This window comes from Lynx canadensis, chromosome X, assembly GCF_007474595.2.
Source record: "Lynx canadensis isolate LIC74 chromosome X, mLynCan4.pri.v2, whole genome shotgun sequence".
NCBI lineage: Eukaryota > Metazoa > Chordata > Mammalia > Carnivora > Felidae > Lynx > Lynx canadensis.
The window spans coordinates 48,373,839-48,400,876 of NC_044321.2; the positions used below are offsets into that span (position 1 = coordinate 48,373,839).

The 27,038-nt window shown below is 40.1% G+C and overlaps 1 protein-coding gene across 2 annotated transcripts in view; it reads left to right on the forward strand.

The window, feature by feature from the left end:
* Window positions 1-27,038, forward strand: part of NBDY (negative regulator of P-body association) — an 88,002-nt gene that overhangs the window by 55,108 nt on the left and 5,856 nt on the right. Inside the window, exon 3 of one of the 2 annotated variants that reach the window (XM_030305190.1) lies at window positions 1,642-1,755. The exons of the other annotated variant lie outside the window; for it this stretch is intronic. The gene's annotated coding sequence lies outside the window, so the exon portion shown is untranslated. Of the gene's footprint in view, window positions 1-1,641; window positions 1,756-27,038 lie in introns of those variants that run through there. 2 annotated transcript variants of the gene reach the window in all.

Below are 27,038 nucleotides of genomic sequence, written 5' to 3' on the forward strand. Positions count from 1 at the left end.
AGGTGGTGGTTTGAAGGGGAAGGGGGCAGGGTAGGCATTCTGTTGGCATTCATTCGTGGAGCCATACTGCCATCAAGTGGAAAATGTTTCTGTCCAAGGGAGCTGCATGGGCTCAAGTGCTGGGGAAAAGCTCAGGAGTGGGAAGGAGATGACCTTGTGTATATGTGTCAGTTGCAGGAAGCAGTGGGGGCTGGTGCGGGGTAGGTTCCTGCAGAATGGAGGGGGGGGGGGTAGGGTGTGTGTGTGTGTGTGTGTGTGTGTGTGTGTGTGTGTGGTTTGTCCTGAAACTGCATTGGATCCTTAGCTCCTGGCCTTCCCTTCACCTGTGTGCTGGATCCGAGATTCCACCCCGGCTCCAGGGCTGAGGAAGGCACTCAGAAACCCCAGGGACAGCCTGAGATGGCTGAGCCCTGGAGTTGCCTAGGACTGCCAAGCACCAGAGTCCCGGCCCCAGAATCTCCAAAGGCCCCCGCTCCCAGTGTGGAAAGGGGCCTCCTGATGCCTGAGTGCCCCAGCGTGGCACCCACCTACTCAGCACAAAGGACACCAGAGGAAACGCCCCCAGGTCCCTGCATTCAGGGGGTGAGTAGCTTCTCCTGGACCCATCCCAAAATGGCTGACAGGGAAGCTCCGCCCCCTGGGCTGCTTGGTCTTGGGGCCGCCTGCTGTGTCCCCAGGGCCCTTAGAGTTCCTGCATCCCCGCTGGGTCCCAGTGGCAGTCACACTTCCCTCTAGGCCTCTGACCCCTCATGTGGAAAACCTGGCTTGGGCAGAGCCCAGACAACCCAGCAGCACATCCTTGCTGACCCCTGTGGCTGCCAGAAGGCAGGTTGCTGCTGCCTGGGCTTTTCAGAGACGGTTTCCGCTGGATGGCACTGTGGCTCCAGATATGGCACTCACCCCCTTTCCCTGCCCCCACTCAACCTTCCTCTCCCTGCATTTGCTGTCAAACACAGGGAAGGGAACAACAACAACAAAAATCATTCATCATCCCCTTCCATCCTCCTCCTGTTCCTCCTGCTCTTGTCTTCCTCTCCCTCCTCCTCCTCCTCCTCCTCCTCCTCCTCCTATTCCTCCTCTTCCTGCTCCTCCTCCTCCTCCTACTCCTCCTCCTCAGCCTCCGGGTCCTCCTCCTCCTCCCTAGCCCCTGGTCCCTCCTGCTGCTCCTTCAGGCCAAGGATCACCCATATCACCTCTGGCTGATCTCCAGGCCATCTTGACCACTTTGGGGCAATCCTGCCTGTGTAGGGAAGCCTGTTTTCCCTCTCGGCCTCTGACTGCCCCCATGAGGGAAACTTTGGTTGTGCATAGCCCAGAGAACTCTGCAGTACATCCTTGCTGACCCCTGTGGCTCCCAGATGGCAGGTTGCTGCAGTCTGGGCTTTTCAGGAGCAGTCTTATGTGAATTCTTAAAGTTTTTACTTAGGGATATTTTGCAAAGTGTAATTATGTACTGCCATGTTAATTCATTTTATTTTGTAATCTATGTTCAAAAATCTCATCATAATGCGAATGTTTTATTTAAGATACTTAATATCTAGTCATCGATATTGCTCAAGGTTTTAACTCTTGGACCTCCTTTGTGGTCCTTATCTTAAGGTTCATTAGTTCCAACCCACTTTGTACTTCTCTGCTTTCCAGGAGGAGCTAGTCGGATCACCATCCACATCTACTTGTTCCCATCTCCTGCTTTTGCTTCTATGCAATATAAAGATTTAAAAATAAAATAAAATATAATAAATTTATATTTTTATTGTAATATCGTATGTGAGATTAATCATTGTTAGCCTTCCTCTTGTACTATATTTGTATATTATACATCTTATATTACTTGGGAATTTTTCTTTGAATTTGTAACGTTATTTACCTATGAGTTGTAAACAGTTTTATTTTTTTTTATTGGTTGATCATTTTCTCTGACATTAAATTCCCTTCGTTGCATGAAAATAATTACCTTTGGATTGTTCTTGTCTAGATAGGGACTTCAGCATTATGGGCTTTTTGAGGCCCCGTTTTATTGTGTTTTCAAAAATAATGTGAATATTGTGTGCAAAATACAGGATAGTCAAATTATTTCCCAGGTTCAAATCGATGTTCTAGATTTTCCACAAATCTTAGAACTCTAATATCCATGTAGAAAAATATTAAAATAATGTTACCTATGTCACTTTTTCCTTCAGTCATATCTACGAGTCCTTCCTTTGGAAAGATTTCACTTCTTAGGGAAATTGAAAATAGTATTACCTTTGCATGCTAGTCACCACTCTTTGATCGCATAATATTTGCTGCCTTGGCCCCTACATAATTCCATGATGCTGACTGTAATTGAGTCGGTTCCCTTGTGTCCTGGTCACTTCTTCTCCTCCCTGGTACTGGCGTTTTCAGTATGTTCTGTCTGTTACCCAGGATCCTGATGCACTGCTGCTTCCTGCTCTTCAGGATCACACTGTCTATAAGTTGTGTTATTTCTGTGATGTCCTTTATTTCCTGTGTTTTAAGTCTTGCCTTTGACTTGTCATCTGGGGATGCATTGTGTCTCACCCCTTGTGTCCTAAGTTGTGGTTTCACTGGGGCTGATCTGCTGTTACCTTGAACCCTTCCCAGAATTCCTGATTTGTGGTTTTAAACTTCTGTGGCCATACACACACACACACACACACACACACACACACACACACACCCTGCCCCCCCCTCCATTCTGCAGACACCTACCCCGCACCAGCCCCCACTGCTTCCTGCAACTGACACATATACACAAGGTCATCTCCTTCCCACTCCTGAGCTTTTCCCCAGCACTTGAGCCCATGCAGCTCCCTTGGACAGAAACATTTTCCACTTGATGGGAGTATGGCTCCACGAATGAATGCCAACAGCATTCATGTGTGTGGTTTGTCCTGAAACTGCATTGGATCCCTAGCTCCTGGCCTTCCCCCTAGATCCTGAGTTGCTGCTTTGATTTGTCATCAGAAGCTGCCGCTCTGCTGTGTCTAGTTTCTTATATGCCAAGTAGCATATATGATCACTAACACTAGGACCAATCTGCTGCTGTTACACCCCTCATCCCTGGTTCCTAAGTTAAGACTTTGACTTCCATCACTAAGACATGTATCTTGTTTTCTGCACACTTCCCTCTGCTTTCTGAGAACACACTTTGACCTCCAGGGCATGCTGTTACTGCACTCCTTTCCCTGGGCCCAGGCCACTGCTATAATTGGTCAGGCTTAAGCTCCTGATTCAGCTGCATCCTGCTTTTTTTTCTGCCAGGACCTTAGTCACATGCTGAGTCCCAGTGATTCAGTCCAAGTTCAGTAAGTGTTGTGCACATGCCCTGAAATCTGAAACCAGCACTATGGTAAATGCAAATACTCCTGTGCCCTAGGCTTCAGATGCTGTAGTAGTTCCACATGCCTCTGAGCCCAAAACCCCTAGCTCTGTTGTCACTGAGTGCCAGCATGCAAGACTTGGCTCCAAGTAGGACACCTTGTATAGAACTTCCCTCCATGGGTGCAAAAGGAGAACCAAAGAAGCCCAATGGCCTTTGCCTCCGAGGAATCCAACAGCTCTAGCCACCACTTCCACCACAAACATGTGCAGGGGACCTGCAAACTTGGCCACTGTGATACATATAGTATTTTCTTTATTGACCTTAGCTGACAGAACTGCTTGGAGAATACACTCCTGCACCCTCCTCAGAATCAGAGATGCTGCATCCTACTCAACTTGTACCCTTTATCTTTAACAAAATATTAGCAAACCAAATTAAAAAATACATTAGAAGGATCATATACCATGATCAAGTACGATTTATTCTTGGGATGCAGGGATATTTCAACATCCACAACTAAATCCTATGTTGCACCATATAGACAAAATGAATGATATAAATCATATGATTATCTCAATATATGCAGAAAAATTATTTGACAAAATTTATCATCCTTTTATGATAAAACCTCTCAACAAAGTGGGTGTAAAGGAAATGTACCTCAACATAATGAGGCCATTTATGACAAACCCTCAGTGGTGAAACATTAATAGCTTTTTCTCTAAGGTCAGGAGCAAGATAAGGATACACACTGTCTCCACTTTAATTCAACATAAAAGTGCGAGGACTAGCTACAGCAGTTAGGCAAACAAAAACAAACAAGCAAAAAATCATGCCAACTGGAAAATAAGAAGTAAAACTGTCACTATCTTCAGATCACATGATATTTTATATAGAAAATCCTAAATATTCCACCAAAATAACTGTTACAACTTTACAAATTCAGTAAATTTGCAGGATACATAATTAATATGCAAAAAATCTGTTGCATTTTTACATGCTAATACTGAACAATAAGAAAAATAAATTAAGGAAGCAATCCATTTTATAATTGCATCAAATCTAATAAAACACCTAGAAATAAGTTAACCAAGGATTTGAAAGACTTGTACCCTGAAAGCTTTAAGAGACTCTTGCAAGAAATTGAAAAAAAAATAAATGGAAATGTATTCCGTGCTCATGAATTGGAGGAATTAATATTGTTAAAATGTAAATATTAAGCAAAGTTTATCTACACATTGTATCCAATCACTTTCAAAATTCCAATAACATTTCTTACAGAAATAGTAGAAAGAATCCTAAAATCTGTATGGAATTGTAAAAAAAAAAACATCCTAAATTGTGAAAGCAATCTTAAGAAAGAAGAACAAAACTGGATGCAACAGACTTCCTGATTTCAAACTATATACAAAGGTATAATTATCAAAACAGTACGATGTTGGTATAAAAATAGACACATAGATCAATGGAACCTAATAGAGACCCCAGAAATAAACCATGTATGTATGGTCAATTAATTTGCTACAAAGAAGCCAGAAACTGGTACCAGACAAACAGGACAGCCATATGCAAAGGAATGTAACTGGACCACTATCTTATACCTTCCAAAAAATTATCTCAAAATAGATTAAAGACTTGAATATAAGACCTAAACCCATACAACTCCCTAGAAGAAAACTTAGCAGGTAAGCTCTTTGACATAGGTCTTGTTGATGAATTTTTGGAACTGACTCCAGTAGCAAAAGCAACAAAAGAAAATAAACAGTTGGGACTATATCAAACCAAAAAGCTTCTGTACCTTACAGGAAACCATCAACAAATGAAAAGGCAACCTAGTGAATGGGAGAAAATGTTTGTATGTCATATATTTGATAAGGGGTTAGTATTCAAAACATATATTAAAAACCACAAACAACTCATTAGCTAAAAAAAAAAAAAAATACCTGATGAAAAAAACAGTCCTAGGAAATGAATAGATATTTCCCAAAGAAGACATACAGATGGCTATCAGGTACATGAAAAGATGTTCAACATCACTAATCACCAGGGAAATGCAAATCAGAATCACAGTGAGGATAATGTTACACCTGTTAGAGTGTGTTTTGTCAAAAAGACAAGAAATAAATGTTTGCAAGAATGTCAAGGCAATTATACACTATTGGTGGGAATGTAAATTAGTGCTGCCACCATAGAAAACAGTATGGAGGTTTCTTAAAAAAATTCAAAATAGAGGTGCACCTGACTGGCTCAGTTGGTAGAGCATGTGACTCTTGATCTGAGTCATGAGTGAAACTTCACATTGAGCACAAAGCTTACTTAAAAAAAAGTTTAAAATATGGGGCACCTGGGTGGCTCAGTCAGATAAATGGATAAAGAAGATACCACACATACACATGCACATATGTGTATGTGCACACACACACACACACACAAATAATATTCAGTAATAAAAAAATGAAAATTTGCCAGTTGTAACATCGGGGATGGTCATTGTAGGCATTATGCTAAGTGAAATAGGTCAGACAGAGAAAGTCAAATACCATATGATTTCACTTATATGTGGAATCTAATCACCCCCCCCCCAAAAAAAAAGCTTGTAGATAAAGAGAACAGATTGGTGTTTTACTAGAGGTGTGGCCATCAGTGGGCAAGATGGGTGAAGGGACTCTAAAGGTACAAACTTCCAAATTTGAAATAAGTCATGGAGATATAATGTACAGCATGGCAATGATGGTTAGTAATACTTTACTGCATATTTGAAAGTTGCTAAGAAGTCCTCATGAAAACAGAAAGTTGTGATTATGTATGGTAGTAAATGTTAACTTGATCTATTGTGGTGGTTCTTTCACAATACATACAAATATTGAATCATATTGTACAATTAAACTAATATAGTTCAATTGTATCTCAATTAAGATGAAGAAAAAAAATAAAAAAGAAGAAAAAATGAGAAAAAAATGTGACATAAACAAAATGTGGGGTAGAGGCAAGAAAATATTGGGAATTTCTATGTATAATTGACATTATTATTGGTCTAAAATAGACTTAGAAGATATATTATGAAAGCCTTATTGTAACTAGATAGCTAAAACCTATAGTACATACACAAAGACAAAGAGAAATGAATCAATCCATAATCTTACAAAAGTAATCAATACACAAATGAAACAGTAAAGAGGTAGAAAGGAACAAAGGATCTTTAACAGAATCAGAAAATAACTTAAAATCACAATAGGAAGTTCTTAATATATAATTAGTCTGAATGAAAATAGTTTAAATTCCTCTATCAAAGTGCATAGAGTGGCCGAATGGGTAAAAATGTGACACATAGCTATATTCTGCTTAAAACAAACTCACTTAAAATTTAAGGAAATGCATTCAAGAGTCTTCTTGATGTTGTTATTTGTTTCTTTGTTTCTGAAAGTGAAAGTATGGGAAGGATATTCCATGAAAAATAGACACCAACAGAAAACAGGGGTAACTATACTTAGATAAAACAGTTTAATAAGTCAAAAGCTGTGAATAGAGCCAAATGTTATTATATAATAATAGGAGAATTTTAAGAAGATATAAGAACTGTAAACATATATTCACCCAATATTGGAGCACCTAAATATATTAAACAGTTATTAACAGATCCGAAGGAAAAAAAAATATCAATGCAATAATAGGTACATCAATACCCTATTGTCAACAATGGATAGATCACACAGGCAGAAAATGAATATTAAAATAGTGGACTTGAAGTGTACTTTAGATTAAATTGACCTAACAAACACATAGAAAACATTCCACCCAACAGCAGCACAATGCATATTTTTCTTAAGCACACAGAAACATTTTCCAGGATAGATCATATAGTGGTTACAAAGTAACTTTTAACATTTCAAAATATTGAAATCATATCAGATATCTTTTCCAAACATAATAGTATGAACTTAGAAAACAATAGCAAGAGGAAAACAGGAAATTTCACCAATATGTGAAAAATAACACACTCCTGTAAAACCAAAGGCAATAAGTGAAAGAAGAAATCAAAAAGGAAATCAGAAAATATCTTGAGGGGAAAAAAACCTTCAAAAACAAATGGAAACATCATACTAAAACTTGTGGGTTGCAGGGTTTCCAGTCCAAGATGGTTACTTAGGAGGACATCCTCCATGGAACACACCCAGTTATACCTATTTATAGAGCAATTCTTTCTGAAAAAGAACTGACAATCCATTAAGCAGCTTCTGCACAATGAAAGAACAGTAAAAGAGACAAGATCCATAGTAAAAAAAAAAAAAAAAAAAAGAGAGAGAGAGAGAGAGAGAGAGAAACCCCACCTCTGGTGCTGCAACTGCAGACAGGAGGAATAGTATTGAGCGACTAGGAAAAGATTCATCTGTCCTTGGGCACAAGGCTGTGGTTTAAAGGAGCAACCAGTTTATAAAAGAGTCAGCCCCAGAACTCTTGCCACCTGGAGCTGCTGGAACTTTCTCCGGGTGAGATGGCCTGACATGGTCTATGCTCACCCTTCACCTTGAAAGCAGAGATCAGTGTGCAGTTTGTGTGCCCTAATCATCCTACCACCTCAGTGAATCCTGGGCCCCTAGTCTACACCAGCCCTAGCCATCCCATCAAGGTGGCCACAGGGTGGTGCACACCAAGACAATCCTGTTCAGTGCCCACTATAGCTCCATCCTTTCCTCCCAGATGACACAGGTACAGAGCACCCTAGAACAGCCAGGCCCATACTAGTTCAACTTCAGATGGCTTCCTAGGTCACCGCTATTGCAGAATGCTCCAGAACCTCCCAAATGACTGCTTTGGATCCAGCTACCCTACCAGGGTGACCCCTGTGCAGAGCACCCCAGGAACCCCTCCCTGCCCTGTGCCTGCACCAGTTCTAGCCATCCTGGCAAGGCACTCTCTGCAGAGTGCCCCAGAATATCTCTGCCTGCACTGGTCTCAGTTCCAGTTGTCTGGCCAAGACATCCTCTGCATTGAGCACCCAGGGACATCCCAGCATGCAACCAGTTCAGCTTCAGTTGTCACACCAGGTCACCCACAGTGTGGAGAGCCCCAGAACACCTTGCTTTGTATCCACTTCAGCTATCTTGCCAAGTTGTCCTCTGTGCAAAGTGCGTTGGGTTCCCTGGCTTACACCCACTTCTATCAGAGAACCCTGTGCTCAGAGAGCCCAGGAACCTCGCAGCCCACATACCACCTCAACTCCAGCCACCCCAGTAGAGACTCCCTGCATGGATAGCACCTGAACAACCTGGGTTGCGTCCATTTCAGCTTCAGCTATCCTGCCAGGGTGCATTCAGCATGTAGAACTCTAGGATCCCCGGCTTGCATCCACTGAAGCTTAAGGTGTCCTGACAGGATACATGCTGCACAGAGAACCACAGAATCCTCCAGATTAAGCCCATTTTAGCTCCAGCTGCCCTGCCAGAGTGTACCCGATGAGAAGCACCCTGGGACCCCCTTGCTCATATCCACATCAGCTTTAGCTGTCCTGCCAGCATGCCATCAGTGAGTAGAACCATGAGACACCCCAGTGTGCATCTGCTTTAGCTGCCAGGGTGCCCATGTACAGAAAACCACAAGACCTTCCAGCCTACACTCTGTCCCTGAGCTCCAGCTGCACAGCCAGAGCACCATCTATGGAGAGCTCTGGGATACCCCAGCTAATACCTATTTCAGCTTCTGTGCATAGATCTCAGAACAACACAGCTTGCGTGAAATTTAGTTTTTGTTGTTTGTTTTTTGTTTTTTTAATATGAAATTTATTGTCAAATTGGTTTCCATACAACACTCAGTGCTCATCCCAAAAGGTGCCCTCCTCAATACCCATCACCCACTCTCCCCTCCCACCCCCCATCAACCCTCAGTTTGTTCTCAGTTTTTAAGAGTCTCTTATGCTTTGGCTCTCTCCCTCTCTAACCTCTTTTTTTTTTCTTCCCCTCCCCCATAGACTGCTGTTAAGTTTCTCAGGATCCACATAAGAGTGAAAACATATGGTATCTGTCTTTCTCTGTATGATTTATTTCACTTAACATAACACTCTCCAGTTCCATCAACATTGCCACAAAGGGCCATATTTCATTCTTTCTCATTGCCATGTAGTATTCCATTGTGTATATAAACCACAATTTCCTTTTAACTGTTTTGCCAAAGCACCTGCTGCATGGAGAGCCCATGGGCCACACCCATCTGTGACCATGTTGGCTTTAGCTGTCCTGGCAGGGGAGTCACTTCTTAAACTTTGGAGAGCATTGGAGCCCTCAGCCCATGACATCCACAGCTCCAGCTAGTCAGCTAAATTCTCCAAGCGCACAGTCTACATAGGGAACCATACATAAAATGATGCCTTCAAATTTTTAGAAGTAGCTGTTCCTCCTAGTCCATAGAAACAAACACAGAAAGTCAGGAAAAATGAGGAAACAGAGAAATATGCTGCAAAAGATAGAACAACACAAAATCTCTGAAAAAAAACTAATGAAACAAGGATAAGCAAAATGCCTGATGAGAATTTAAAGTAGTCATACTAGAGAGCTGCCCTGGGCAGGAGAGGAGTTAAAGACCTCAGTGAGACCTTCAATAAAGAGATACAAAATATGAAAAAGAGCCAGTTAGAGTTGAAGAATAAGGTAACTGAAATAAAAAAAAATACACTAGAGGAAATCAACAGATTAGCAGATGCAGGAGAATGTATCAGTGATCTGGAGGACAGTATAATAGAAAGCACCCAAGCTGAACAACAAAGAGAAAAGAATTTTAAAAATGAAAATAGCTTAAGGGATCTAAAGCTAAAAAAAATTATTATAAGGGTCTCAGAAGAGAAAGAATGAGGCAGAAAACTAATTTGAAGAAATAGCTGAAAAGTTCCCTAACCTGAGAAAGAAAATAGACATCCAGGTTCAAGAATCACAAAGAGCTCCAAGCAACATAAACCCAAGGAGGAACAGACCATGACATATAGTAACTAAAATGTCAACGATTAATGATAAAAATATCTTAAAAGCATTGAGAAAGAAACAAAAATTTACCCAAAAGGGAAAGCCTATGAGACTATCAACTGATTTATCGGCAGAAACTTTGCAGCCAGAAGAGAGTAGCAGGGTATATCCAAAGTGCTGAAAGAAAATGAAAAAAAAAACAAAAACAAAAAACACCTACAACCAAAAATATTCTACCAGGCAAGATTATCATTCAGAATTGAAAACGACATGGAGTTTCCCAGACAAAGAAACGTTAAAGGAGTTTATCACCACTAAACCAGTCTTATAACAAATGTTAAATTTCTTTAAGCAGAAAATAAATGGCCATAATTACATGTATGAAAATTGTGAATAAGAAGTAGAAAAATGACAGCACATACATAAAGTGTGAAGTAGAAAGTAAATAAAGAATTTTCTTTTGTTTTTTGTTTGTTCGTTTGTTTTAGAATGTTTGAAATTAAATCCATCAACTTAACATAGACTGCTGTATACTTGGGATGCTATATATAAACCTCCTGGTAACCACAAACCCTAAAACTATAGTAGATACACAAAAGGTAAACAGAAATAAACTAAACATAAAACTACAGAAATTTATTAAACATAAAGGAGAACAAAAGAGGAAGAAAGGAACAGAGAAGAACTAAAAAACTAACCAGAAAATAGTGAACAAAATGGCAATAAATACGAACATATCAATAATTACTGATGAGTGGATAAAGAGGAAGTGGTATATATATATACAATGGAATACTCCTCAATGATGAAAAAAATCTTGCCATTTGCAACAACGTGGTTGGAGCTAGAGGGTATTATGCTAAATTAAATAAGTCAGTCAGAGAAAGACATGATTTCACTCATATGTGGAATTTGAGAAACTCAACAGATGAACATAGGGGAAGGGAAGGAAAAATAAGGTAAAAACAGAGAGGGAGGCAAGCCATAAGAGACTTAAATACAGAGAACAACCTAAGGAATGCTGGAGGGGAGGTGGGTGGGAGGATGGGTTAAATGGGTAATGGGCATTGAGAAGGGCACTTTTTGGGAAGAGCACTGGGTATCATATGTAAGAGATGAATTACTGGGTTCTACTGAAGCCAAGACTACACAGTATGTTAACTAATTTGAATTTAAGTAAAAACAAACAAACAATTATTTTAAATGTAAATGGCCTAAATACTTTAAGCAAAAGCCATAGGTTGGCAGAATGCATGAAAAAACAAGACCCATCTATTTGCTGCCTACAAGAGACTCACCTCAGATCCAAAGAAAGATATACACTAACAGCAAAGAGAGGAGAAAATATTTACCATGCAAGTGGAAGTGAAAAAAAAAGGCTAGAGTGTAAGTACTTAGACAAAATAGATTTTTTTGGGGGGGAATTTATTTTTAAGTAATCACTATACTCAACATGGGACTTGAATTCACAACCCTGAGAGCAAGAGTCACATGCTCTACTGACTGAGTCAGCCAGGCACCCCAAGACAAAATACATTTTTAAAAAAAAAAATTAATGTTTATTTATTTTTGACAGAGAGAGAGAGAGACAGAGCATGAGAGGGGGAGGGGCAGAGAGAGAGGGAGACACAGAATCCAAAGCAGGCTCCAGGCTCTGAGCTGTCAGCACAGACCCCGATGCTAGGCTCGAACTCACAGACTGCGAGATCATGACCTGAGCCGAAGTTGGACGCTCAACCGACTGAGCCACCCAGGCACCCCCAAAATAGGCTTTAAAACAAAGACTGTAACAAACACAGAAGAACATTGCATAATGATAAAGGGATCAATTCCAACAAGAGGATATTACAATTATAAATATCTGTACACCCAATATTGGAGCACCTAAATGTATAAAGCAAACATTAATGGATAATGTCTTTGAATGACACATTAGAACAAATGGACATAATAGACATATAAAAATAATTATCTCTAAAACCAGCAGAATATACATTCTTTTCATGTCTGCATGTAATATACTCCAGAATAGATAACGTTAGGCCACAATACAAGTCTCAATAAATTTACAAATATTAAAATCATACCATGCATGTTATCCAATCACAGCAATATGAAATTAGTAATCAATCACAAAATAATTGAAAAAGTCACAAACACATGGAGGCTAAACAACATGGTACTAAACGATCAATGAGTCAATGAAGCAATGAAAGAAGAAATCAAAAAATGCATGGAGACAAATAAAAATTAAAACACAGCAGTTCAAAATCTTTGTGACAGAATAGTTCTAAGAGGGAAACATAGTGATAGGCCTACCTCAAGAAACAGGGAAAAGCTGAAATAAACAACCTGACTTTACACCTAAAGGAACTAAAAGAAAAGGGAAAAAGGAACAAAGTTCAACATAAGTAGAAGGAAGGAAATAATACAGGGCAAAAGTAAATGACATAGAAGCTTTTTCAAAAATGGAAAAATGCAATGAAACAAAGGGCTTGCTCTTTGAAAAGATAAACAAAATTGGCAAACCGTTAGCCAGACTCATCAAGAAAAAAAAAAGACCAAAAAAATTAATAAATTAAATCAGATATGAGACAGAAGTAACAACTGACACCACAGAAATACAAAGGATTATGAGACTACTCTGAAAAATTATATGTCACCAAGTTGGACAACCTAAAAAAAGTAGATAAACTTCTAAACAACTATAATCTTCCAAAACTGATTCAAAAAGAACTATTAAATTTGAACACACAAATTACAAGTAAAGAAATTGAATAAGGAATCAAAAACCAACCAAAAAATAAAAGTCCAGGACTAGGGAGAGGGAAGACGGTGACAGAGTAGGAGGACCATAGGCCTGTTCCATCCCATGAACACAAATAGATAACTATTAAATCATCCCAACTACTCCAGAAATTGGCATGAAAACTGACAGAACAATCTCCACAACTAAAAGGAGAAAGGAGGCGACAACAAAAAAGTTAGGAAGTGAGGAGACACAGTTTAGGGGAGAATCAGATCATGGGTGCTACGGAGGGGAGGGTGCCATGGACAAGAAAAGTGAGAAAGAGAGGAGCACATAGGGAATGCACAAGGAGAACATTTACCCAAAGCTATTACCATGGAAAACAACAGGGGCTGAATTTCAAGAGTTCTTGAAACGAGGGGGACTTAAACACTGGAATTTTATTTTATTTTTTTAATATGAAATTTATTGTCGGGGCGCCTGGGTGGCGCAGTCGGTTAAGCGTCCGACTTCAGCCAGGTCACGATCTCGCGGTCCGTGAGTTCGAGCCCCGCGTCGGGCTCTGGGCTGATGGCTCAGAGCCTGGAGCCTGTTTCCGATTCTGTGTCTCCCTCTCTCTCTGCCCCTCCCCCGTTCATGCTCTGTCTCTCTCTGTCCCAAAAATAAATAAACGTTGGAAAAAAAAATTTGTTGTCAAATTGGTTTCCATACAACACCCAGTGCTTATCCCAACAGGTGCCCTCCTCAATGCCCATCACCCACTTTCCCCTCCCTCCCGCCCCCCATCAACCCTCAGTTTATTCTCAGTTTTTAAAAGTCTCTTCTGGTTTGCCTCCTTTCCTCTATGTAACTTTTTTCCCCCTTCCCCTCCCCCATGGTCTTCTGTTAAGTTTCTCAGGATCAAAGGTCAGTGGGATTGGCTGGAATAGAGACTAGGAGGCACTGTGTTACTGCTGAAGAGAAGGTAGGCAAATAACCTGGGGGCAGACAGCATGGAAACATCCACCTGAAGAGAGCCTGGGGCACACAAGCGGGATATTATTGGCTCTTCTGTGACTTAACCAAGAAATAGCATTCACTGAGACTCCACTCCAGGAACAAAGGAGATGCTGGCACCATTTCCTACACCCACCCCTCAGCATAAACATAGAGGTACCTGTTGGAAGCAGCCCAGCCCAGACACTGGCTGCCTAACTTGTTTATACCAAGCCCCAAGGCCCTGCCTTCTAGCAGGTCTGACCTTCTCAGTCACTCTTGCCTCAGTTGCAGCATAGCAGGCCCCTCCCCTAGAAGACCAGAACAAAACATTGCCCACACCATATCTCCCAACCAGAGAGCTCTGCAGAGCCCCGATTCTGGTGGAGGTGGTATCAGCTCATTTCAGAGGCAGATCAGAAAACACCTAGTTTAAATTCACCACATTCAGGCCAGGGACCAAATACTGCCTACATATGGCAAGGAGAATGTCTTCAGATGACTGGCCTGAAGGATAGAGCAACCAAAACACAACACCAGAGTGCACACAGCATACACTGGAGAAACTCCCTGAAGCACCAAACCCTGGGAACTACATGACCTCATCTTCTTAAGGACATTATTTTCAGGAGTAGGAGACATAACTGGCTTTTCCAACACAGAGAATAAGGCATATACTTAGACAAAGGTGAAGACAGAGGAGTTCATCCCAAATGAAAGAGCAAAATAAGGCCATTGCCAGAGATGTAAGCAAAACAGATAAAAGAAACTTGCCTGATGGAGAACTTAAAGCAACAATCATAAGGATTCTCACTGGGCTTGAGAAAAGAATAGGAGACATCAGAGATACTCTTACCACAGAGGTAAAATAATTTAAAAAAATCAGAGATGAAGAACAAAATAAAAAGATTGGAAATAGGTTTGATGCAATGAAAAGCAGGCAGCAAACAGAGGAATGGATTAGTGACCTAGAACACAAAATAATGGAAAATGATAAAGCTTAACAAAAGAGAGAATGAAGAATAATGGAAAACAAGAATAGATGTAGAGAATTTAGTGACTACATCAAACATAATATTCATATTTTAGGAGTCCCAGAAGAAGGAAAGAGAAAAAGGGACAGACAGTTTATTTGAAGAAATGATCCAGACATCTAGATCCAGGAGGCACAGGAAAATCCCATTAAATCAACAAAAGGAAGCCAACCACAGGATACATTGTAATTAGATTTACAAAATATTGTGATAAAGAAAAACCCTTAAAAGCAGCAAGAAAAAAGACATACTTAGCATACATGGTAAGACCCATAAGCTAGCTACAGGGCAAGAAGGCAGTAGCATGATATATTCAACATACTGAAGGGGAAAATTATGCATCCAAGAATATCTATCCAGCAAAGCTATCATTCAGAAAAGAAGAAGGCGTAAGGAGTTTCTCAAACAAAAACTGAAGAAGTTGGTGACCATTAAACCAGCCCTGTGCGAAATATTAAAGAGGACTCTTTGAGTTGGATGGAAAGACCAAAAAGGACACAGACAAGAAAGAAACAGAGAAAATCTCCAGCAATGGCAAAACAAGTAATAAAATGACACTAAATGCATATCTATCAATAATTATTCTGAATGTAAATGAATTAAATGCTTAAATTAACAGACATAGGGTTGTCAGAATGGATTAAAGAACAAGACCCATCTATACACTGCCCACAATACACTCATTGTAGATCTCAAGACACCTGCAGTTTGAAAGTGAGGGGATGAAAAACCATTTATCATGCAAATATACATAAAAGGAAAGCTGGATTAGCAATACTTATATCAGACAAAATAGACTTAAAATGAAGACTGTAACAAGAGACAAAGAAGGCAATAATTATTAACCATGAAGGGGACACCGAACAGGAACATATAACAATTGTAAATATTTATGAACCCAGCATGGGGCATATAAATATATAAAACAATGAATATGAAACATAAAGAAATTGTTAATAATACAATAACAGTAGGGGATATTAACACCCCAGTTACATGAATGGATAGATCACCTAAACACAAAATCAAGCAAATGATGACTTTGAATGACACCCTGGAACAGATGAACTTAACGGATATATTCAGAATATTTCATTCAAAAACAACACAATACAGATATTTATTGGGAAGATGCCGGCGTAAGAGGACACTGGGCTCACCGCGTCCTGCTGATTGGTTAGATTCCACCCACATCTGCCTAATTTACCCAGAAAACCGCCAGAAGACTAGCAGAACAGACTCTCCGGAGCCAAGCGTAGAGGAGAGGACCACGGAGGAGGGTAGGAAGGGCGGAGAGGCAGTGCGCACTACACGGGCTGGGAGGAGGGAGCCAGGGCGGTGGAGGGGCAGCCAGCCCACCTGGCAAGGCAGAGCCGCTGAGACAGGCTTGCAAAAGTGGAGGGGCCAGAGTGTGTTCTGACAGCCAGCAGGACTTAACATCTGAAATGTTATAAGTCAACAGCTCTGCTCGGAGAGCAGGAGGGCTAAAGGACAACAGGAGGGAGAGCTGTTGAGCCCTGGAGGGCAGAGCTCAGCTTGGCTGGGAACAAAGGCGATGGGAAGTGCCATCTCCCTCACCCATCCCCCAGCCTACATCCCAAAGGGACCAGTTCCTGCCACGAACTTGCTTGCACCGCACAAACACCCAACACTGTGCTTCTGTGGATCCATCCCCCCGATGGGTCTACCTCCCTCCTGGTGCCACAGGGCCCCTCCCAAAGCAGACCACCAAAGGCAAAGTGAGCTGAGCCTGTCCCTCCCACCCCTGTGCACCTTGTGGATCCACCCCAGCTAATAGGCCAGTTCCCATCTAAGCAGCACCACAAGGCTGGCAGTGTGCAAGCAGCCCAGACAGAGGCCAAACCACTCCACAGTGAGTCCTGCCCCTGGGAGAGGGGAAGAGAAGGTACACACTAGTCTGACTGTGGCCCCAGCGGTGGGCTGGGAGCAGATATCAGGTCTGACTTCGGCTCCACCCACCAACTCCAGTTATACACCACAGCACAGGGGAAGTGCTCTGCAGTTCCCCGCCACTCCAGGGACTATCCAAAATGATGAAACAGAAGAATTCTCCTCAAAAGAAACTCCAGGAAGTAGCGATAGCTAAAGAATTGATCAAAACCAATTTAAGCAATATAAGAGAAAATGAATTTAAAATAATAGTCATAAAATTAATCGCTGGGCTTGGAAAAAGTATAGAGGACAGCAGAGAATCTATTGCTACAGAGATCAAAGGACTGAGAAACAGTCAGGAGGAGATAAAAAATGCTATAAATGAGCTGCAAAATAATATGGAGGCGACCACAGCTCGGATCGAAGAGACAGTGGAGAGAATAGGTGAATTAGAAGATCAAATTATGGAAAAAGAAGACGCTGAGGAAAAGAGAGATTAAAAAATCCAGGAGTATGAGGGGAGACCTAGAGAACTAAGTGACATAATTAAACGAAATAATATATGCATAATTGGGATTCCAGAGGAGGAAGAGAGAGGGAAAGTTGCTGAAGGTGTACTTGAAGAAATCATAGCTGAGAACTTCCCTGATCTGGGAAAGGAAAAAGGCATTGAAATCCAAGAGGCACAGAGAACTCCCCCCAGACATAACTTGAATTGATCTTCTGCACAACATACGATAGTGAAACTGGCAAAATACAAGGATAAAGAGAGAATTCTGAGCAGCTAGGGATAAACATGCTCTAACATATAAAGGGAGACCGATAAGACTCGTGACGGGTCTGTCTACTGAAACTTGGCAGGCCAGAAAGGAATGGCAGGAAATCTTCAATGTGATGAGCAGAGAAAAAAATGCAGCTGAGAATCCTTTATCCAGCAAGTCTGTCATTTAGAATAGAAGGAGAGATAAAGGTCTTCCAAAACAAACAAAAACTGGAGGAATTCATCACCACTAAACCAGCCCTACAAGAGATCCTAAGGGGGATCCTGTGAGACAAAGTTCCAGAGACATGACTGCAAGCGTTAAAATTATAGACATCACAATGTCTCCAAACCCGTATCTTTCTATAATAACACTGAATGTAAATGGACTAAATGCTCCAACCAAAAGTCATAGGGTATGACAATGGATAAAAACACAAGACCCATCCATTTGCTGTCTACAAGAGACTCATTTTAGACCTGAAGACACCTTCACATTGAAAGTGAGGGGATGGAGAATTATCTATGTTGCTACTAGAAATCAAAAGAAAGCTGCAGTAGCCATACTTATATCAGACAACTAGACTTTAAATTAAAGGCTGTAAGAAGAGATGAAGAAGGGCATTATATAATCATTACAGGGTCTATCCATCAGGAAGAGCTAACAATTATAAATGTCTATGCACCGAATACGGGAGCCCCGAAATATATATAACAATTAATCACAAACATAAGCAACCTTATTATTGATAAGAATGTGGTAGTTGCAGGGGACGTTAATACTCCACTTACAACAATGGATAGATCATCTAGACACAGGAACAATAAAGAAACAAGGGCCCTGAATGATACGCTGGATCAGATGGACTTGACAGATATATTTAGAATTCTACATCCCAAAGCAACAGAAAATACGTTCTTCTCGAGTGAACATGGAACCTTCTCCAAGATAGATCACATACTGGGTCACAAAACAGCCCTTCATAAGTATACAAGAATTGAGATCATACCATGTATATTTTCAGACCACAATGCGATGAAGCTTGAAATCAACCACAAGCAAAAGTCTGGAAAACCTCCGGATCATATGGCTCTTACCTTTCTTTTATTAATGTGGTATATCATATTGATTAATGTGTGGATATCGAACCACCCCTGTAGGCCCAGAATGAATTCCACTTGATCTTGGTGTAGAAGTCTTTTTATGTACTGTTGGATTCAACTTTCTTGCATCTTGTTGACAATTTTTGCATCCATGTTCATCAGGGATACTGTCCATTTTAACGGGGTCTTTGTCTGGTTTCATGATCGAGGTAATGCTGGCCATGTAGAATGAGTTCGAAAGATTTCCTTCCATTTCTATTTTTTGGAACAGTTTAAGAAGAATAGGTATTACCTCATCTTTAATTGTCTGGTAGAATTCCCCTGGGAGCCCATCTGGCCCTGGACTTTTGTTTGTTGGGAGACTTGATAGCTGATTCAAATTCTTTTCTGGTTATGGGTCTGTTCATATTATCCATTGCTTTCTGTTTTAGTTTTGGGAGTTTGTATGTTTCTAGTAATTTATCCATTTCTTCCACATCACCCATTTTTTTTAGCATATAATATTTAATAATATTCTCTTACAATTGTTCGCATTTCTGTGTTGTTGATTGTGATCTCTCCTGTTTCATTCCTGATTTTATTTATTTGGGTCCTTTCTCTCTTCTTTCTAACAAGTCTGGCTAGTGGTTTATTAATTTTATTAATTCTTTCAAAGAACCAGCTCTTAGATTTGTTAATTAGTTCTACTGGTTTTTGTTTGTTTCTACATCGTTTATTTCTTCTCTAATCTTTATTATTTACCTTTTGCCTGTGTTAGGCCTTCTTTGATGTTCCTTTTCTAGCTTTGGGTGTAAGGTTAGGTTGAGTATTTGAGAATTTTCTTGCTTCTTGAGGTCTGCCTGTATTGCTATTTATTTCCCTCTTATGACCACCTTTCTTGCATCTCAGAGGTTTTGGACTGTCATGCTTTCATTTTCATTTGCTTCCATGTATTTTTTAAATTCTTCTTTAATTTCCTAGTTAACTCATTCATTCTTTATTAGGATGTTCTTTAACCTCATGTATTTGAGGGCTTTCCAATATTTTTTTCTTGTGATTGACTTCAAGTATTTACAGCCTTGTGTCTTAAAATATGCATGGTATGATCTCAATCTTTTGTACTTGTTGAGGGCTGATTTGTGACCCATTATGTTATCTGTTCTGGAGAATGTTCCATGTGTACTCTGAAAGAATGTGTATTCTGTTGCTTTAGGATAAAATGTTCTGAATATATCTGTTAAGTCTATCTGGTCTAGTGTGTCATTCAAAGCCATTGTGTTTCCTTGTGATTTTCTGCTTAGATGATCTGTCCAATGTTGTAAGTGGGGTGATAAAGTCCTGTACTATTATTATATTATTTTCAACTGGTTTCTTCATGTTTGTTATTAATGGATTTATATAGTTGGGTGTTCCAAGTTGGAAGCATAAGTATTTAAAATTTTTAGATCTTATTTGATAACCCCCTTCACTATGGCATAGCGTCCTTCTTATCTCTTGTTACAGTCTGTTTAAAAATCTAGTTTTTTTTCCTGGTGTAAGTATGGTTACTCTTTCTTTTGATGTCCATGAGTTTGATAAATTGTTCTCCATTCTCTCACCTTTAATCTTGGGCGTCTTTAGGTCTACAATGAGTATTTTATAGGCAGCATATACACGGGTCTTGTGTTTTTTTTTCTTTTACCCATTTTGATGCTCTATTTATTTGAATTGGAGCATTTAGTCCATTTACATTCAGAGTAATGATTGATAAATAAGAATTTAGTGCTGTTGTGTTACCTGTTAGTTGTTGTTTCTGGAGATTTTCTGTGTTCCTTTTGTAGCCTTTTTTGCAGTTTGTCTTTCTTTCCCACTCAAAGGGTCCCCTTTAATATTTCTTGCATGACTGCTTTACTGGCCATGGACTCCTTTTAGTGTTTTGTTTGGGGAAACCTTTATCTCTCTTACTCTGAATTGAAGCCTAGTTTGATAGAGTGTTCTTGGATGCATATTTTTACCCTTCAGCACATTGAATGTATCATGCCACTCTCCTTTGGTCTTCCAGGTTTTTGTGTAGAGATCTGCTGCCAACCTTTTTTGTCTTCCTTTTTAGGTTAAGGATTTCTTTTCCCTTGCTGCTTTCAGGATTCTTATCTCTGCGATTTTTACTACAATATATCTTGGTATTTTGTGGCTTTTTTAAATTTGATGGGCTTTCTCTGTGTCTGCCGGATTTGGGTATCTGTGTCCTTCCCCAGATTATGGAAGTTTTCAGTTATAATTTGCTCAGATATACCTTCTGCTCCTTTATCCCTCTTTTCTTCTGCAACTCCTATCATATGGATGTTATTATGCTTTATGGAGTCGCTGAGTTCCCTAAGTTTACATTTGTGATCCAACATTTTTATTTCCCTTTTCTTTTCAGCTTCATAATTTTCCATAATTCTATCTTCTCTATCATGGATTAATTTTCTGTTTCTTCCATCCTACTTGTCATTCAGTCAGTTTTGCATCTCAGTTATAGCCTTTTTTTTTTTATTTTGGCCTGACTACTTTTTGTTTTTTGGTTTTTGGTTTTTTTTCCTCTGCAGTAAGGGATTCTCTAGTGTCTTGTATACTTTTCTCAAACAAATCTAGTATCCTTACAATTATTGATTTAAGTTCTAATTCAGGCATGTTACTTATAGCTGTTTCAGTTAAGTCCGTCCTCATGACCTGTTCTTGTTCTTTACTTTGGGGTGAATGCCTCCATCTTGGCATTTTGTCTAGGTCACTGTTTTGTTTATGTGTATTGGGAAAGCTTGTTATATTACTTGCTTCTGAGACTAATGACTATATTAAGAACAGGTCCTATATTATCCAGGGTCTGGCACTCCAGGAAGTCTCTCAGAGTGTGCACTATGTTTTGTTTTGGCTGCTGTTTCCCTCAGATCAGTTGTCTGCAGTTTCTCCTTGCCTTCAGTCAGGCCTGTTGGACCTTTTCCAGTGTATGGCATTTTAACTAGGTGTGCTAGTGTCTGCTTGTTAAAATTAGCCTGATCCTGTTACAACTAGAGCTGAAGCTTTGCAGCACTCTATGATCAGTAGACTTTGCATGTGTGAGAGGTTTGTGCTGGTCTTCTGAGGGACAGGCAAATGCTGCATTGATTCTCAGGTGGACTTGCCCTAGTAAAGATGCACTTGCAGGGTGCAGGAAGGTAGAACTTGATGTAAGTCACTCCATCCTCCAATAGCGGCTCTTTGTTGCTCACTGAATTTGGTACTGCTGATGGGTGAGGGTAAAAAGCATTGCCCCACTCTCTTGTCCTCGGAACAAGGAGTTTGTGCTCACCATTCTTCAGGAAACCCTGACATAAGAGCAAACAATCTCCCCTCTAGTGTCCTAGGCTTCTGTCTGATCCCTGCATTCACCCTGTGTTTGTCCATGCTGTCTACCCACCAGGCGGTGCAGTGTTCTGTATTTTACCTCAGGTGCACAGCTGAGTTTCAAAACTCCCATGTTTTAGGGATCTGGCACAGCATGGACCTGCGCTGATCCTCTGGAGGAGGATCTTGCCATGCTGTAGCTGGTTCTAGTGTGTCCCAGAAAAGCAATCGCTTGATCATGTACGGGATTGGAGTGTATGGTAATGCACAGCAAAAAGCTGGCAGAAAGGTTAGTTGCCCTCAACAGTGTGTCTGTTCCTATGCTAATAAACGGGGAAGAGTGTTTGCACCCTGCTGCTCTTCTGTCCCCTGAGCCACTGTGCCACCTCTTCCAAATGCATTTGAAGAAGGGAACTTTCTCTCTCAGGGAGACCCAGAAGGTACCCAGAGCACCCTGTCCGCTCCCGGGGATCTACCCTCCTTTCCCACAGCAGCACTGCTATTCCTGCCAGGCACCACCCAGTGATTGCATGGACTTCTAAAACGTCAGATTTTCATCTCTGCTGCTCATGAAGACTTGTGGTAATCAGCTGCTTCCATTTTCCCAGTTAGTTATTTTGGGGAAGTGTTTCTCTTGTGCAATCCCCTGCATACTGCTTTCCCTCTGTTTTTTTTCTCTCTCTCTCTTTCTCTCCTCTCTCTGATATCAAAGTTCCTTCCCCTCTGCAGCACCCATGGTTCTTTTTTCCCCAGAATCATATCTCCACACCTCCTACTTTTCACAGTTTGACTTCTTTTCTCTCTGTAGTGCTGCAGTTTGTTTTCTCAGCATTCAAATAGATGTTTGGGTGTTTGGAATGATTTGATTTTTATCTAGTTGTGTTCCAGGGATGAAGCAAGCATAGGCTCCCCTACTGCTCCACCATTTTCTATTGTAGCATTATTTAGAAAAGCAAAGATATGAAACCAACCTAGGTGTCTATTGATAGATGAATCAATAAGGAACCTGTGCCATATACACACAATGGAATATTATGCAGCCATAAAAATGGATGAGAATTTGCCAGTTACCACTACATGGATGGAACTAGATGGTATTATGCTAGTGAAATTGCTTGTCTGAGAAAGTTAAATACCTATAATTATACTCATATGTGGAATACAAAAATGAATAAACTAAAAGCAGAATCAAACCTGTGAATACGGAGAAACAACTGGTGGTTTCCAGGGGAGAAGGGGTTGGGAAAGTAGGCAAAATGAGTGAAGGAGAGTGGGAGATACAGACTTTCAATTTTGGAATGAATGGGTCACAGTCATAAAAGGTGTTAAATAAGGAACACAGTCAGTGCTATCGTAATAACATATGGTGAAAGATGGTAGCCACACTTGTGGTGAACTAGCAAAATATGTACAGATTTTGAATCATCATGTTGTACACCTGAAACGAATGTAACATACTGTGTGCCAACTCTACTTTAATTAAAAAAATAAAATAAAACCTCTGGGATGCAGCAATAGGAGTCCTAATAGGAAAGTTTTTAATGATAAAGAACTACATTAAAGAAAAAGATCTTAAGGAAATAAAGCGTACATTTTTTTTATTTCTCCACTTTCTTGGGGTTCACAAATACAAATTGAAAGGGTAAATTATGTTGAAAGACTGTTAGAAGAGCAGATTCACATGCACAAGTTTGACTTTCGGCATTCAGCTTGTAGAATAAAGGAGTCTATCCAGCAGGATATAAAGCAAGTACTTGGAACAAAACCGGAATGATTAATAACTACAATAACTGAACTATATTTGGAGAGGTTATTACATAATTACAGTCATAATGAGCACTACATAATCTCACTGTCTTACCATTGCAGTCTGGAAGGGCTTTTTGTTTGTTTGTTTCTTGTTTGTTTGTTTTTATATAATTTATTGTCAACTGGGTTTCCATACAACACACAGTGCCCATCCCAACCGGTGCCCTCCTCAATGCCCATTTCCCACTTTCCCCTCTCACCGACCCGACATCAACCCTCAGCTTGTTCTTAGTATGAAAGAGACTCTTATGGTTTGCATCCTTCCCTCTCTGTAACTTTTTCTCCCACCCCCTCCCCCATGGTCTTCTGTTAAGTTGTTCAGGATCCACATAAGAGTGAAAACATATGGTATATGTCTTTCTGCCTGACTTATTTCACTTAGCATAATACTCTACATTTCTGTCCAAGATGCTACAAATGGCCAGATTTCATTCTTTCTCATTGTCACGTAGTATTCAATTGTATGTATAAACCACATCTTCTTTATCCATTCATCAGTTGATGGACATTTAGGCTCTTTCCATAATTGGGCTATTGTTGAAAGTGCTACTACAAACATTGCTGTACAAGTGCCCCTATGCATCAGTACTCCTGTATCCCTTGGGTAAATTCCTAGGAGTGCTACTGCTGGGTCATAGGGTAGACCTATTTTTAATTTTGTGAGGAACCTCCACACTGTTTTCCAGAGTGGCTGCACCAGTTTGCATTACCAACAACAGTGCAAGAGGGTTCCGTTTCTCCACATCCTCGCCAGCATCTATAGTCTCCTGATTTATTCATTTCAGCCACTCTAACCGGCATGAGGTGATATCCCAGTGTGGTTTTGATTTGTATTTCCCTGATGAGGAGTGACGTTGAGCATCTTTTCGTATGCCTGTTGGCCATCTGGATGCCTTCTTTAGAAAAGTGTCTACTCATGTCTTCTGCCCATTTCTTCACAGGATTACTTGTTTTTCAGATGTGGAGTTTGGTGAATTCTTTATAGATTTTGGATACTAGCCCTTTGTCTGATATGTCATTTGCAAATATCTTTTCCCATTCTGTTGGTTGCCTTTTAGTTATGTTGGTTGTTTCCTTTGCAGTGCATAAGCTTTTTATCTTCATGAGGTCCCAATAGTTCATTTTTCCTTTTAATTCCCCTGCCTTTGGAGATGTGTTAAGTAAGAAATTGCTGCGGCTGAGGTCAGAGATGGTTTTTTTCTGCTTTCTCCTCTAGGGTTTTTATTGTTTCGTGTCACACATTCAGGTCCTTCATACATTTTGAGTTTATTTTTGTGAATGGTGTAAGAAAGTGGTCTAGTTTCATTCTTCTGGATGTTGCTGTCCAGCTCTCCCCGCACCATTTGTTACAGAGACTGTCTTTTTTCCTTTGGATATTCTTTCCTGCTTTGTCAAAGATTAGTTGGCCATACATTTGTGGGTCCAATTCTGGAATCGCTATTCTATCCCATTAGTCTATGTGTCTGTTTTGTGCCAATACCATGCTGTCTTGATGATGACAGCTTTGTAGTAGAAGCTAAAGTCTGGGATTGTGATGCCTCCCGCTTTGGTCTTCTTCTTCAATATTACTTTGGCGATTCAGGGTCTTCTGTGGTTCCATACAAATTTTAGGATTGCTTCTGCTAGCTTGGTGAAGAATGCGGGTGCAATTTTGATTGGGGTTGCATTGAATATGTAGATTGCTTTGGGTAGTATTGAAATTTTAACAATATTCTTCCAATCCATAAGCATGGAATGTTTTTCCATTTCTTTGTTATCTTCTTCAATTTCCTTCATAAGCTTTCTATAGTTTTCAGCATACAGATTTTTTACATCTTTGGTTAGGTTTATTCCTAGGTATTTTATGATTCTTGGTGCAGTTGTGAATGGGTTCAGTTTCTTTATTTGTCTTTCTGTTGCTTCATTGTTAGTGTGTAAGAATGCAACTGATTTCTGTACATTGATTTTGTGTCCTGCGACTTTGCTGAATTCATGTATCAGTTCTAGCAGACTTTGGGTGGAGTCTATCGGGTTTTCCATGTATAATATCATGTCATCTGCAAAAAGGGAAAGCTTGACTTCATCTTTGCCAGTTTTCATGCCTTTCATTTCATTTTGTTTTCTGATTGCTGATTCTAGAACTTCCAACACTATGTTAAACAACAAAGGTGAGAGTGGACATCCCTGTCGTGTTCCTGATCTCAGGGGGAAAACTCATTTTTCCCCACTGAGGATATTAGCTGTGGGCCTTTCATAAATGGCTTTTATGATGTTTAAGTATGTTCCTTCTATCCCGACTTTCTCGAGGGTTTTTATTAAGAAAGGATGCTGTATTTTGTCAAATGCCTTTTTTTCTGCATCTATTGACGGTGTCATATGGTTCTTATCTTTTCTTTTATTAATGTGATGTATCACATTGATGGATTTGTGAATGTTGAACCAACCCTGCAAGCCAGGAGTGAATCCCCCTTGATCATGGTGAATAATTCTTTTTACATGCTGTTGAATTCGATTTGCTAGTATCTTATAGAGAACTTTTGCATCCATATTCATCAGGGATATTGGCCCATAGTTATCTTTTTTTCTGGTCAGTGTCTGGTTTGGGAAACATAGTAATGTTGGCTTCATAGAAGCAGTCTGGAAGTTTTCTTTCCCTTTCTATTTTTGGAACAGCTTGAGAAGGACAGGTATTATCTCTGCTTAAATGTCAGGTAGAATTCCCCAGGGAAGCCAAGTGGTCCACGACTCTTGCTTTTGGGAGATTTTTGATACCTGATTCAATTTCTTCACTAGTTGTGTGTTTAAATTTTCTATTTCTTCCCATTTGAGTTTTGGAAGTGTGTGGGTGTTTAGGAATTTGTCCATTTCTTCCAGGTTGTCCAGTTTGTTGGCGTATAATTTTTTGTAGTATTCCCTGATAATTGCTTGTATTTCTGAGGGATGGGTTGTAATAATTCCATTTTCATTCGTGATTTTATCTATTTGGGTCATCTTCCTTTTCTTTTTGAGAAGCCTGGCTAGAGATTTATGAATTTTGGTTATTTTTTTCAAAAAAAAAAAAAAAACAAACAACTGTTGGTTTCATTGATCTGCTCTACTATTTTTGGATTCTATATTGTTTATTTGTGTTCTGATCTTT